A 12,180-nucleotide genomic window follows, 5' to 3' on the forward strand; every position below is an offset into this window, starting at 1 on the left:
GACTTTGTTTCACTTTTTAAATAAATGTAGTAAATAAAAGCGCTATATATTATGAGATTTATTTATTTTTTAATTATTTTATTGGATTACATAAAAATATCATTCTACCTGTATGAAAATATATGCCACTCATGCTTTAGAGTCTACAGATAGGTCCTTCCACAAAGTTGTACATTTACTATTTTAGTAAAGTTTTCTGGTCTGATATGCATCGTTTTCTACTGCAGTTGAGGGCAGAGTCAAAACAATGAAGTGGGCCTTTGCTGTGTTTGCCATGGTATCACTCTCCAAGTGCCTCGTTCAGTAAGTCAGACTATAAATCATCCATTTACTGTCTTTGTTACTTTTTACTTGTTTTTCCGATTTTCCTACAGCCTTCTCTTAAACAGTTACAGACATATATGACACACTGTCAGGTCCGCTAAAATAAAAGAAGCATAAATAGTAAAACTTTTAAGAGGTTGCTGATATGAAAAAACACCTCTTTACATTTCAATAGAAAGTTTTAGGATTTAGCCTAATGTGAAAAATATGGGTTAGGGTTATGCAGAGTGCATCTCTGTGCAATCATGCTTTAGAGTCTACATACACGTCCATTAACAGGGTTGTACACCTAATATTTGACTACAGGAGTAAAGTGTTCTGTTGTTCTTATATACATTATCTTCTATTGCAGTAGACGGTAGAGTTGAAACAATAAAGTGGGCCTTTGCTGTGTTTGCCATGGTGGCACTGTCTGATTGCCTCGTTCAGTAAGTCAGCCAAACTATATTTCATTCATTTCATTCTTCTTTTTATTTATTTTTTACTTTTACTATTTGAAATAAAAATAGTAATAGATCGACATGGCCATCTATCATATGCAATATAAGATACGTATAGTATAAAATATTTATATATGCAGTTCTAAGAGGGTGTTGGTATGAAAAAACATCTGTTCACAGCTCAATAAAGTTTTCTAAATGTATCCTAATGGGCAAAATGTAATTTGCTCCCTTTGATGACTCCTAGGATCCCTCTGGAAAAGGGTAAGAGGGCCAGGGTGGTCTTGGAAGAACAGGGTCTATGGGAGGAGTATAGGCAAAAATACCCATACAATGCCATGGCCAAGTTTGATAGGAGCTTTGCTGTGGGCCCTGAATCCATGACCAATGATGCTTGTGTGAGTAACATCATCTAAACGTTGAACATGCATATCAACATACAGAGAACATGACAAACGTCTTGAGAGTATACCTTCATGTCTCCTCTTCTTCTCCAGTTGTCTTACTATGGAGTCATCTCAATTGGAACTCCACCTCAGTCCTTTAAAGTCATCTTTGACCCTGGCTCATCTAACCTGTGGGTTCCCTCCATCTACTGCAACAGTGCAGCCTGCAGTATGTAAATCTATGATTACATAATGCATTTCCACACAAAGTCAGAGAGTGATTCTGAAAACCTTTATAATGACAAAAAAAAAATATAAGGGTCAAGGGTCCAGTTTACAGTTCCCAAGACTGAGTTACCAAGGTCCCACCCTGGAGTCTGGCCCAGGTTAGGGCCGTAGGGGTTTGGTGACGATGACTGGCACTTCCAATAAACTAACTAGTGGTACATGTTATTTCTCTGGTGGGGAAGGAGCCTGATCTGGTGTGCAAGATTGAGACATTTCTAATAGACACACAATGTAGGTGAACTGTTTCAAGTATCTTCTACAAAGAGGAGACTCTGGTCAAGACCCAGGAGCTGCTGGAGAGATTATAATTCTTGGCTGGCTTGGAGTTGAAGAGGTAGCCAGAGTGGGGAGAGTCTGTGCTTCTCTGCTCAAACTGCTGCCCCCGTTATCAGAACTCAGATTATGGATGGATGGTTTTTATATTTAGGATTTGGTAGTTAGGTAATAGAACTGAGGTACAGCATTTTGCCATAAACTGTGTTTTCTTTTTGACCCTGGTAGGAGCAGCACATACAGACAGTATGGCAGACCTCTCAGTATGACGTATGGCACTGGCAGCATGACTGGCTTCTTGGGATATGACACTGTGACGGTGAGAATTTTAAAACAAGCAAAAACAACCCCAAAACATCAGTCTGTTTAACAGTAAATGTAAAGATGAAAAAACGCCATGATAATCCCTACAAAATAAAAACTATGTTAGCCTGAAAGTATTGCTCCAAAATATTTTTATAAACCAGGGAAAAGAACTTTCACTTGTTTAATAGTAATTGTAAAGGTATTACAGTGCTTTCACAGTAAAAACTGCGATTGCCTCAAAAAGTATTTATGAATGTGAAATCTGAACATATAAAACACAAATGAAGGGGTTTTTCACATGTGATTCTTTAAATAACATTTGGAGTGGTTTTGGTTTTAAATGGAGATCAATAGAATGGTATGAAAAAGAACTTTTCAAAAAAACCATCACCATTGGTTTCAAACTGTACTGGCTTCATCTTTGGTTGGCAGGTTGCTGGTCTGACTGTGACAAATCAGATCTTTAGTTTGAGCCAAACTGAGGCCCCTTTCATGCAGTACATGCAGGCTGATGGTATCCTTGGTCTGGCCTACCCAAGTCTGCCTCTGGTGCGTCACCTGTGTTTGATAACATGAATGCAGGCTTGACTGACCAGAACCTCTTCTCCCTGTATCTGAGCTCATAAGTATTATGCGGGATTCTACCTGACTCTGGAAATTATCTATAGATGCCTCATATATTAATTTGTACTCAATTCCACCTGGATTCCTCTCTCCAAAGAACTGTACTGTTAGATCACAGTTGACAGGTAAAACCAAAAGTTACAGCCCTATATTTGTTTCAGAATCATGATAGAGCTATATTGCCAAAGAAGTTTCTTTCCTAATGCATACTGTGTTGTCCATTACAGTGTTTCTGGTAATGGTCAGGCTGTGGCTTGTAATGGTGGTTGTGAGGCTGTTGTGGACACTGGAACCTCTCTGATTGTTGGACCTTAAAGTGACATTGACAACATCAATGCTTGGCTGGGAGCAAGAAGTCAGAATGGAGAGGTCAGTGCTAAAAAACAAAAAATATGGAGAAATATGTTGAGTGAAGTACCACTTGGTCTGGTGAAACTGATACTCTTCAAAATTTACATATTTTACAGGCAGCTTATTTTAACTTTCCTTTTCCATCAGTACATGGTCAGCTGCAACAACATAAACCAAATGCCTGATGTGACCTTTAACATCAATGGACAGCAGTTCACTCTCCCAGCCTCTGCCTACATCAGTCAGATAAGAATTCCTTTCCTTATTTACAGTGGGGCAAAAAAGTATTTAGTCAGCCACCGATTGTGCAAGTTCCCCCACTTAAAATGATGACAGAGGTCAGTAATTTGCACCAGAGGTACACTTCAACTGTGAGAGACAGAATGTGAAAAAAAAATCCATGAATCCACATGGTAGGATTTGTAAAGAATTTATTCGTAAATTAGGGTGGAAAATAAGTATTTGGTCACCTCAAACATGGAAAATCTCTGGCTCTCACAGACCTGTAACGTCTTCTGTAAGAAGCTTTTCTGTCCCCCACTCGTTACCTGTATGAATGGCACCTGTTTGAACTCATCATCTGTATAAAAGACACCTGTCCACAGCCTCAAACAGTCAGACTCCAAACTCCGCCATGGCCAAGACCAAAGAGCTTTCGAAGGACACCAGGAAAAGTATTGTAGACCTGCACCAGACTGGGAAGAGTGAATCTACAATAGGCAAGCAGCTTGGTGTGAAAAAATCAACTGTGGGAGCAATCATCAGAAAATGGAAGACATACAAGACCACTGATAATCTCCCTCGATCTGGGGCTCCACGCAAGATCTCATCCCATGGGGTCAAAATGATCATGAGAACGGTGAGCTGGTGAATGACCTGCAGAGAGCTGGGACCAAAGTAACAAAGGTCACCATCAGTAACACACTACAGCGGCAGGGAATCAAATCCCGCAGTGCCAGACGTGTTCCGCTGCTGAAGCCAGTGCATGTCCAGGCCCGTCTGAATGGGGCCATGTATCGTGAGATTTTGAGCCAAAACCTCCTTCCATCAGTGAGAACTTTGAAGATGAAACGAGGCTGGGTCTTCCAACATGACAATGATCCAAAACACACCGCCCGGGCAACAAAGGAGTGGCTCCGTAAGAAGCATTTGAAAGTCCTGGAGTGGCCTAGCCAGTCTCCAGACCTCAACCCCATAGAAAATCTGTGGCGGGAGTTGAAAGTCCGTGTTGCTCGGCGACAGCCCCAAAAAAATCACTGCTCTCGAGAAGATCTGCATGGAGGAATGGGCCAAAATACCAGCTACTGTGTGTGCAAACCTGGTAAAGACCTATAGTAAACGTTTGACCTCTGTTATTGCCAACAAAGGTTATGTTACAAAGTATTGAGTTGTATTTTTGTTATTGACCAAATACTTATTTTCCACCCTGATTTACGAATAAATTCTTTACAAATCCTACCATGTGGATTCATGGATTTTTTTTTCACATTCTGTCTCTCACAGTTGAAGTGTACCTCTGGTGCAAATTACTGACCTCTGTCATCATTTTAGGTGGGGGAACTTGCACAATCGGTGGCTGACTAAATACTTTTTTGCCCCACTGTATGTTTTATAACTTCTCTACATATTCCCTAAATTGTATTTATTTTTTTTCTGTTACATCTCCTCCTTAGTCCCAGAGCTATGGCTGCCTCACTGGCTTCAGTGGTCAAGGTAGCAACCTGTGGATCCTGGGCAATGTCTTCCTCGGACAGTACTATTCCATCTTCAACAGAGGCCAGAAAACGGTGGGTTTGGCCAAGGCTAGATAATCAACCTGAAGTCAAGTCCTTCAACATACATCTTTGTGTTATAGTCAGCTTTGTAACGTCAAAAGTCTAATAAATAAATCAAGTTTTTAAAAAGTTAAAACAATTTTGTCTTTGTTTTTTTTGTATTTGTTTGTTTTTTCCTTATTCATGAAGAACAAAGCATTTCAAATCTCCCATTTGTAGGCTGATAACATCTAATTTGATATGATAATTAAATAAAAACACACAGTTCAACAACTCTACAATACAAAACTTACATATCACAGAATAACACTGTCTTAACCAGACTGCCCCATAAACAGTGTGCATAGGCCTCCAGTGTATCTCTCCAACATCAAGCAACACAGCTGAAGTTATGAGACAGCAAATACAATGTCACGTGTGTCAGTGGGATACATGTGAATGTATTAAAAATGATACTCCAGTAGTACAAGTCAAGGAGAGTATTAAAGTTGGCAAACTTTGTCCACTTCAGCAAACAATCTGTTTGTACTGGAGTTAGAATGTGATTTGTTACCTTTAATAACATTTTTTCATTTGTAAAATAATTCCATTAATTTTCATCTTTTAAAATGAGAGAAAACATGCAATATAAGACCCTCTTGGCAGTTTTAGTGTTAAATGCTTTGAAGTCTATGGTGTTATTTTTGTGCCTCTATTCTGAGCGCATGTTAAAAAAAAATGCGAGCACAATTTTTGCATTTTGATGAGAAAATTATTTTGAGTGAAGAGAATTTTAATTTGAGCGAACAAAATTCATTCTTATGTGCAAGACATATATTTCAGTGTTTGCTATTATTCATATGCACACATAATTACAGCCCCTCTCGCTCATTTGTTCGCATTTGCTCTTCCTCAGATCTCTGCTCTGTGTGCTGACAGACAGCTGCGGACCTGCTCTCAGTGTGTCGTTCGCGCTCACAACATCTCTGCTTCATGCACACTCAACTCTCTGTACACCGTTATAAGTGTGCCACAAAACCAACCAATCACATACTTGGATGCAAAAATTCTGATTGGCTGGTTTGGTTTAAACTAGATTAAAACCAACAATAGTCTTAAAAAATGTTATATTTTAAAATAAAATAACTAAACATACTAACCAAAAATAGATTTAGCTGCATTCTGGGCCCTAGCACTATTTATATATTTATAAAGAATTACAAACAATAATTATATGATGCTTAAAGCAGGTTTATTAATTAATATCCAATTTATTTCCAATTTGCATCGAATTTATCAGTGTGAACATGGTGGTGTGAGTCTGACTGAAGGACTAATGTGATGGTAAGGTGTCTGCTGCTCCGCTTTGAATATTAGTAAGAACTTGACATAGAGATTACTAAATGGATGTTAAGAAAAATTGTGCCCAAGTTCAAGACCATATTCATTGTTGTTTGTTGTTGTTGTTATTTTTTGGGGGGGGCTTTCTAATTGTTTTTCACAAGAATTGTTAGTTCCCATAGAGGTTTTTTTTTGGGGGGGGGGGGGGGGGAGTGAAAATTAAAAAACAAACAAACAGCCAAAGCAGGTTAATTAATCTTTGGAGTGTAATTTGCTGTTAGTTGCCTTTTCCAACCCCTATTTGTGTGTTTTTCACTTTTATCTGGGGTAAAAGAAACTGTGCTTGAGATTGATTTTTGTGGTCTTTCTCTTTTCCAGCTTGAAGGCTGCTGAAAGACCACAAAGTTTTTCCCCCTGTGCTACTCATGTCAGTGCAGGGGGAACTCGCAGAGAGGCCAGGGTCTAAAAGGGATCCTGGAGAACCTCTGAGGGTGTTATGTGCTGGTTTGCATCCAAGGCCAACATCTGTTTAACTAGGCTGACAAATAAATGTTGAACATTTTCAGTAGTTGTTCGAGGTTATCAATACACTTACGTTTTATATATCGAGTATTCTGGGATTGTAATCTTGTCTCGTATTGAAATTGTTTTTCACTCTTAAATGTCCAGTGCTGTTCGTTGTAGTTGTCTTCTATGAAATAGTCATCAGTGCACAAGCCGGAGTCCAGAACATAATCTGGTGGCTGACCCTGATGTCTATGATAAATTTCAAAACATCATAATCCATATCCCCAGGGCAGAGTGGCACCTCTATAGAAAGCTCCACAGCTACCAGCCCCAGAGACCACATGTCAATTGCTTCATCATATGGAATACCAAGCATAAACTCAGGTGCACCATAACCAGCCATCCCCACACAGTCACCAACTGAGTGGTATAATTACATAAGAATAATTATAATAATTTTCATATACTTATTCTGTAAGTTTTTTATGATGCATTGAAATGCATGAAACCTACAGTTTATATATAGAACTTGAGGTTTTAGTCATTAAAATCATATGGATGTATTAAATTAGATACATACAGTTAAATAAACAATAAACTATGAGCTATGTAGTAAAAGCAAGTTCTTAATTTAGAAAATGGTTATAAATTAAGAAGGTGATAATAGTTAAACCATTAAAAACTTAAATCTAAGTGAATGCTCATATTGTTTGCTGATATCATCTGGCTAGTTTCTTTCTCAGTTACATGTCAGGCCCAGTGGACTAAATCATAAAGGCAAGGAATGCAGAAAGTGTGTCCCGGTAGAAACACAAAGAGGTAAGATAAACAGGATTGTTGATAAAAACAAATTCTAATTAAAAATGTCACAAAATAGCTATGAATATCAAACTTAACATAATTAATTAAGGATCTATTATTTTGTGGGGATTTTGGTGCTGGTAATGTTGATTTGATAGGTAGGGATGAAGAAAAAAATGACCAAAAACGGATCAATAACAGAGACAAAAATATCCTGCCCTATATGGACAAGGACTTCATGGTCAGTGCTTCTTTTTCATGCCAGTGAGTGTTTTGTTGTTGTTTGGATTGGGTGTGGCTCAGTCAAATGATGTCAGGTCAGGCTGTTAATTAGTCATAATTAATCTCGTATTACTGCAGGATGTATGATTGTAGGTTTTATTGTTTACTATGTAATGTAATCAATAAAATGTTCAATAAACCATGAGCTGTGTCAATTCAAGACATAAAAAACCCATTATTAATTATAAAAGCTAATAACAGTAGATAAAGTAGATAGATTCTTAACGTTTGCTGCCACCTACTGGTCATTTTTTAATTTCGCTCTCAGTTACAAGTCAGGCCCAGTGGGGTAAGGCCAAGCAGACAAACAATGTGGAAAGTGTGTTGTTGTACAAACAGTAGTAGCCAACTTTTTCACACTTGTAGCTTTTGTAGTATTGCAGTAGTTCATTTCATCCAGTACAGTGCAGCACGTGTTTAAGGTATCACATTTATTGCATCTGTTATTAGGCATTTACTGAGTGTTTAGGTTGTACAAACCAAAATCAAAGCCAAAATCTTTGGTAAATAGCAAACTTTAGTCTAACACTGGGCATCTTTTTTTCTTCAGTGGTGTGATGTACAAATTCGCATTATTTATTTATTCAATCAAGTTAGATTTGAATCTGACCAAACAGACCACTGCATTTGGCAACAAGTGTGCTTGTGGCTCAATATGTGCACTGTTATATATGATATACACAGCTACATGCTGTTCTGGGTCAGTTGGCTCTCTGAAATTATTTGTATACCTTCTCTGGTACCAAACGGCCCCACTGAAATCTTAAAATGTCACACACATGAAACCATGGATGAAACCATAAAATTCTCCCTGCTGCTTCTATTCTTGAGAATTGGTTGAATCCAAAACTGCTTTCTTCTTTTATTTACTTAACAGATAATAGTCACGTATAAAATATGTATATAAATAAAATAAATCTTAGCCTACAACACAGTAATCAATATTAAGGTAACCCTGCCAAAGTTATGAAACAACAACTGACATCAACCTTTAGTTTAACACAAGCACAAGCATAATCAGTGGCAGCCAGCACTGGGACATTGCATAGAAGATGCTTGGCTGAATTAAATTAATCCCAACACTCAGAAGTCCACACAAAAGGGTTGTCAGGGCTTGAAAATCAGTCAAAAGCACAACCACATTCACAAAGTCCTTGCAGAAATAGTATCCAGACATGCCTAGAAACTAGCAGAGTTAACATCATGTGTTGGGCACAGAAAAGTCCAGAATGGCCTGAACCTTGGCCAGCAAGGCACACACATGCCCATGCCCTCATTGTTTCCCTAAATAGGTGACAACACCCTTGCCAAACTCACATTTAACATGCACTTTCACATCTATCAAAAAATTCCTGCAAAATCTGTGTAATCTCACCATGCTGAAGAATAAGTCACAGTGTCACAGTTAAGTACATTGATCAGGCAAACCGTTTTGACGACCTGCTTAATATTTTTCTTTGTCCCTCTTTTGCTACCAAAACAGCCCTGACCTGACCAGTGGTAATATTGTTATGCCTAGGCACTAGACAGTGCAGTATTGATTAGCCTTTGGATAGTGACTCTTAAAGGCTTTACAGTATACTGTAGTAGGTGATCAGGCGTCACAAAGAAAGATATTTCAGATGTATAATGGGAAATGAGGCACCTGCCTGTATCCTTTCAGGAGGTCCAGTTTTGTTTGGCCAACCCTACTACAGGGAGTGCAGAATTATTAGGCAAGTTGTATTTTTGAGGAATAATGTTATTATTGAACAACAACCATGTTCTCAATGAACCCAAAACTCATCAATATCAAAGCTGAATGTTTTTGGAAGTAGTTTTTAGTTTGTTTTTAGTTTGAGCTATTTTAGGGGGATATCTGTGTGTGCAGGTGACTATTACTGTGCATAATTATTAGGCAACTCAACAAAAAACAAATATATACCCATTTCAATTATTGATTTTTACCAGTGAAACCAATATAACATCTCCACATTCACAAATATACATTTCTGACATTCAAAAACAAAACAAAAACAAATCAGCGACCAATATAGCCACCTTTCTTTGCAAGGACACTCAAAAGCCTGCCATCCATGGATTCTGTCAGTGTTTTGATCTGTTCACCATCAACATTGCGTGCAGCAGCAACCACAGCCTCCCAGACACTGTTCAGAGAGGTGTACTGTTTTCCCTCCTTGTAAATCTCACATTTGATGATGGACCACAGGTTCTCAATGGGGTTCAGATCAGGTGAACAAGGAGGCCATGTCATTAGTTTTTCTTCTTTTATACCCTTTCTTTCCAGCCACGCTGTGGAGTACTTGGACGCGTGTGATGGAGCATTGTCCTGCATGAAAATCATGTTTTTCTTGAAGGATGCAGACTTCTTCCTGTACCACTGCTTGAAGAAGGTGTCTTCCAGAAACTGGCAGTAGGACTGGGAGTTGAGCTTGACTCCATCCTCAACCCGAAAAGGCCCCACAAGCTCATCTTTGATGATACCAGCCCAAACCAGTACTCCACCTCCACCTTGCTGGAGCTCTCTGCCCTTTACCAATCCAGCCACGGGCCCATCCATCTGGCCCATCAAGACTCACTCTCATTTCATCAGTCCATAAAACCTTAGAAAAACCAGTCTTGAGATATTTCTTGGCCCAGTCTTGACGTTTCAGCTTGTGTGTCTTGTTCAGTGGTGGTCGTCTTTCAGCCTTTCTTACCTTGGCCATGTCTCTGAGTATTGCACACCTTGTGCTTTTGGGCACTCCAGTGATGTTGCAGCTCTGAAATATGGCCAAACTGGTGGCAAGTGGCATCTTGGCAGCTGCACGCTTGACTTTTCTCAGTTCATGGGCAGTTATTTTGCGCCTTGGTTTTTCCACACGCTTCTTGCGACCCTGTTGACTATTTTGAATGAAACGCTTGATTGTTCGATGATCACGCTTCAGAAGCTTTGCAATTTTGAGACTGCTGCATCCCTCTGCAAGATATCTCACTATTTTTGACTTTTCTGAGCCTGTCAAGTCCTTCTTTTGACCCATTTTGCCAAAGGAAAGGACGTTGCCTAATAATTATGCACACCTGATATAGGGTGTTTATGTCATTAGACCACACCCCTTCTCATTACAGAGTTGCACATCACCTAATATGCTTAATTGGTAGTAGGCTTTTGAGCCTATACAGCTCGGAGTAAGACAACATGCATGAAGAGGATGATGTGGACAAAATACTCATTTGCCTAATAATTCTGCACTCCCTGTATATCCAGTTATCCATGTGAGAGTGGAAAGGAGTCAGGTTTAGTGATGGCGCTACAGATGAGACTTCAAATATCTTGATTGGCTGGCTTATCTAAATAAGACAAATGAGCCTTGGGTTCTTCCAGAATTTGGGAATCTTTTAAAGTGTGAAGGGGAAATCAGTGCAACACATTTAAAATTAGGTAACACACCTGAAATTGTGAAACAGGCCAATGTGTCAATGAGATACGTGTGAATGCCAAAAAATACAAAAAGCACAAACTAATGAGAGTCATAAGGTCAGCAAACCTCGTCCACCGTAGGGTAGACTCCTGGTCAAACCACATGTCTTAAGACTGTAGCAGCATTCTCCAGGTATAAATTTCACAACAGCCCACAAGGAGTTAACTCTATTTGTCATGTATTTTGTTTAAATATAAGTCATTAGGCAGTTTAATATGTTCTATGTGTTCCTGGAGCAGCTCCATTTGGTTCTCTGTTAGTGAACTGGGGTAGTTCCAGTTTGACGTGGAAAGCAGGAATAAAGCCACTGACCTCCCAGTGAATTTGGGACATTTCAATCTTCTGGACATTAATTTACAAAAGACAGCATATAATAACATAATATAACATTTTAATATATCTGGGTCCTCGAGGGCCGGAGTCCTGCAGGTTTTAGATGTGTCCTTGATCTAACATAGATGGCTAAATTACCTCCTCAACATGTCTTGAAGTTCTCCAGAGGCCTGGTAATGAACTCATCATTCGATTCAGGTGTGTTGACACAGGGTGATATCTAAAACCTGCAGGACACCGGCCCTCGAGGCCTGGAGTTGCCCACCCCTGGTCTAACACCCAACTGATAAAGACTAGGATCAAGCTTGAAGTGATCCAAAAGCCTACCAGCAAGTATCTGTCCAACTTAGCAAATCTGATTTACTGTCAGAATTTGTTCTGTTGTTACTGTGTCCTGGTTAACTTGCAGACAAGGAGCAAGAACATATAATGACAGCCATAAAAGCACATGGCGCTGTTGAGATATAAGAAGTCATGCTCCTCCAGTGAATCGAAAACATAGAAAAAACACACATCCAGAGTTCATGCCAGAGCCTCAATCCTGTGAATTTTTTTTTAATTTTTTTTACATCTACCCATTTTCGGTGCTCTTTTTTATGCGTATTGAAATGTGAGGCAGTGTTTGACCATGAATATTTCAAAAACCATTAAACATAAAAGCCCGGACAAAATGAAAAATATCTGTAAATAGTGTACAATGAATAGAACA

General features: G+C 39.0%; 1 pseudogene; it reads left to right on the plus strand.

Moving 5' to 3' along the window:
• Window positions 1-247: 247 nt before the first annotated feature.
• LOC146568050 (pepsin A-like) lies at window positions 248-4,803 on the plus strand (annotated as a pseudogene).
• The last annotated feature ends 7,377 nt before the right edge of the window (window positions 4,804-12,180 follow it).

Source organism: Mchenga conophoros, linkage group LG8 (assembly GCF_057382185.1).
Source record: "Mchenga conophoros isolate Kocher_MC1m ecotype Shallow Benthic linkage group LG8, M_conophoros_male_GT1.1, whole genome shotgun sequence".
In the NCBI taxonomy this organism is placed as follows: domain Eukaryota; kingdom Metazoa; phylum Chordata; class Actinopteri; order Cichliformes; family Cichlidae; genus Mchenga; species Mchenga conophoros.